This window comes from Humulus lupulus, chromosome X (genome assembly GCF_963169125.1).
Source record: "Humulus lupulus chromosome X, drHumLupu1.1, whole genome shotgun sequence".
Taxonomy (NCBI): Eukaryota; Viridiplantae; Streptophyta; class Magnoliopsida; order Rosales; family Cannabaceae; genus Humulus; species Humulus lupulus.
Genome location: NC_084802.1, coordinates 234,189,891 through 234,193,677, shown reverse-complemented (window position 1 = coordinate 234,193,677; position 3,787 = coordinate 234,189,891). Strand labels below are relative to the sequence as shown.

The window sequence follows — 3,787 nt, the reverse complement described above, 5'->3', positions numbered from 1 at the left end:
TTGGGACAATCCTATTCAGTTTATTCCACATATTAAGATTGTTATGCATCTAGATAAATTGCTTACATTACTTTCCTCTATTTAGCTTTTGTTTGTAATAAAGTTTCATTAAAAAAAAAATTGATATTGAAACTAGTTATTTTTGTAAATTCAAACAATTATGTTAACTTTGCAAATATTTTTTAAAAAATTTTGGTTTGAGGATGTATTTATTTTATTGGGTTATAGAGGGTGAAAATAACATATGGTTTCTTTCTTTTTTGGGGCTAGGCAAAGCTAGGGCTTCAGCTTGCTTGTATATATGCACCCGAATTTACCTTGTTGATGAAAAACAAAGCAGCCAAGGTCATGTCTTGTCTTCCTCTTTCTTTCATTACGTACAATATTACTATTGTAGTTGTCGAATTCGACGTCGTTTGGAGTGAACAAAGTGGAAATGCCTCTCCTTTCATTTACAAAGCTTTGAGATCTAAAGATTGATTTCTTGCAAGCTTTGTACTCAAGACAAATATTTGTTTTCCCAGGGTTGGGGGTTTCTTTGATGTCCGGGTTAACATGTTTGTTTGGTTTTTTGGCCTCCCAACTTCTTTGGTACATTCTATTCATGATCTTAACTATACCATTTTGCTGTAGTTTTTAAATAATTAATTTTGCTCATCATAGAAGACTTTTTTATCTGTTGTGACAAAAACAGACTTGTGTTTGGGGACGGTGATGATTCTGATATTAAGGTCTCGTTCCTCGTAATGGGCTATCCAGTCTTTACCGACCATTCTGATACATCACCACCCATATTCTATGTCCCTAATTATGCTAATATTCCCTTTTGATTTTATTTAGTGTTTAGTGGCCAATGATTAAATATTAACTTTTGACAAGAATATGTCTAAAATTGTTATGTTGACAAACTAATATTCTCTTTGAGGCCTTATTTAATTTTTGATGGTTTGTGAATTCGGGATAAAGAAAATAGTGATAATTTGTTGTAGTATGGAATATTTTATGAGTAGTAGTAGTGGATAGAGTAATGATGGGTTAGGATATTATAGTTGATGTTGTTAAGTGGACAAGTGAAGAAATTTGGGTTTGGAGGAGTAAGATTTATGTTTTAGAGTGTAGAGTATAGTATAAAGTAGTAGAGTTTTATTGATAGTTTGTTGTTTGTAGTTATACCATTTTCTACCCATGGTATGGTATTTATAGTGGCTAGACCACTTTACATTTGTGGCTAGAATTATTTGTTCTATATTTTTCTAGTGTATTTGATTTACAAATACAATTTCTAGACTAATCTAAACAATAAAGAGTCTAGACTATTCAAGCATATAGCTTCTAGGAAGTTCTAGACTATAGAGTTTTCTAGAAAATGTCTTTGAAGTTCTTCTATTCTACAAATATCTAGAAAATTCTAGAGTAAAGTATTCAACAAGTGGCTAGAATATTCTAGAGCATTCAAGAAATTTGTAGCAACTTCTAATACTCCTCCTTGGTACACATTTCAGTAACTCCAATCATGTCTCGTAGTAGCTGGAACTTTCCTCTTGGTAGTGCCTTCGTGAATATATCTGCTAAAAGTTCTTCAGTCTTGCAGTGCTTGAGTTCTATTTCTTTGTTTGTTTCATCTTCTCTAATGAAATGATAGTTGATGCTTATATGCTTCGTTCTGCTGTGAAATACGAGATTTTTGGCCATTGCAATACCTGATTTTCTATTGTAGTAGATCTTTGTAGCTTCGTCTTGTGATTCTCCCATGTCTTTAAGTATTCTTTTTCAGCCATATAGCTTGTCTTGTAGTCATTGATGCGGCAATATACTTTGCTTCAACTGATGATTGCGCAATTGTTGCTTGTTTCTTTGATGCCTAGGAAAATATCCCTGATCCAATTGTCAAAGCATATCCTCATGTGCTTTTCATGTCGTCTAGTGATCTAGCGCAGTCACTGTCTGTGTAGTTGATTAGTTTTGAGTCATAGGTGACACCACACCGTATTCCATAGTTCTTTGTTCCTTGAAAATATCTAAGAACTCTCTTGGCTGCTCCGAAGTGAATTTGACTTGGATCGTGCATGAGTCTTGATTAGAGACTGACTGCATACATAATGTCTGGTCTTGTAGCTGTCAGATAGAGTAAGCTCCCAATTAAACTCCAACACTTCGATTCATCTGCTTTTGGTGAGCCATCCTCTTTATTGAGTGCTTTGTTGTTGTCTAGTGGAGTTGTTACTGTCTTACATCCCTCCATTTGAAACTTCTTCAATAGTGTCTCTGTATACTTCTTTTGTGAAATCAGGATCCCATCTTCTTTTTGTGCTATTTCAATTTTGAGAAAGTAGTGCATTAAGCCCAAATCAGTCACCTTGAAACTTTTCATCATATCTTCTTTAAACTTCTTGACCATATTCTCATTATTTCTTGTGTAGATGAGATCGTAAACATATAAAGAGACAATAAGTTTGTCATTCGTTCCTTGAGTCTGGATGTAGAGTGTTGGCTCACTTTTGCTCCTCTAGAAGCCTTGTTTGGTGAAGTAGTTTTTTATCCTTCTGTACCACGCTCTTGGAGCTTGCTTTAGGCCATATAAAGCCTTTTTTAATTTGAGAACTTTATCTTCTTGCCCTTGCACCACGAACCCTTGAGGTTGCTCCACATAGATTTTTTCTTCGAGATAGCCATTGAGAAATGTTGACTTCACGTCTAGTTGGAAAATCTTCCATTTCTTTTGTGGAGCTAGAGCAATCAAAGCCCTGATTGTGTCGAGGCGTGCAACTGGAGCAAATGTTTCATTATAGTCAACTCCATGTTGTTGTGAGTATCCTTTGGCAACTAACCTTGCTTTATGCTTTTGAATTGAGCCATCTGAGTTGAGTTTTATCTTGTAAGCCAACTTTACTTTTATAGTGTATTTATCTTGTGGACGATCTACAAGCTCCCAAGTCTCATTCTTCTCGATCATCTTTATCTCTTCATCCATATATTTTCTCCATACTTCTTGCTTTTGAGCGACTTCAAAGCTTTCTAGCTCGATAAGCATTAAGTTGCAAGTCTTGTAGATATCTGCTAAGTGTCTCATTCGTTGTGGTGGTGATTCTAGAGGGGATAGCATGCCTTGTATTGGTTCTTGTGTAGGTTGTTGAGTTAAAGAACCAATTTGATCATGGTCTTCATTAATATCTTGTCTTGGCAGTAGAGGAATGTTGATAGTCTTCATTTCTACTTCTTTTGTCTCCCAATTGTATGCAGCATCTTCGTCGAATCTTACATCCCGGTTGATTATGAGTTTCTTCATTCCTAAGCTATAGAATTGATAACCTTTTGATTGAGTGTTATAGCCTAAGAAAATTTCTTTCTCAATTTTCTCATCTAGCTTGCCTTTTTTCTCTTTTGGAATATGTGTGTAGCATATGCACCTGAATACTTTGAGATGCTTTGCTCATGGCTTTCATCCACTCCAAGCTTCAATCGGTGTCTTATCTTCCACAGCTTTGGTTGGACGATCTACAAGCTCCCAAGTCTCATTCTTGTATAGATTGCAGTGCTTATTTCCTCTGCCCAAATTCTTTTTGGAATACCCTTCTCCATGAGCATAGCACTTGCTGTCTCCATAACACTTTTTTTTTTCTCTTAGACACACAATTTTGTTACGGTGCGTATCCAACTGTGAGTATATGCTCCATGCCTTCATCTTCCTTGAACTTGCTGAACTCATTAGAAGTGTATTCTTTGCCTCTGTCACTTTTTATTGTCTTAATGTTGCGACCACTTTGCTTTTCGACACAGGTTTTTAATT

The 3,787-nt window shown here is 35.5% G+C and overlaps 1 non-coding gene across 1 annotated transcript; it reads left to right on the top strand.

The window, feature by feature from the left end:
• The first annotated feature begins 706 nt into the window (after window positions 1–706).
• LOC133807502 (small nucleolar RNA Z43) lies at window positions 707–804 on the top strand. The gene has a single exon (XR_009879412.1). It is a non-coding gene; the product is annotated as a small nucleolar RNA Z43 (small nucleolar RNA).
• The last annotated feature ends 2,983 nt before the right edge of the window (window positions 805–3,787 follow it).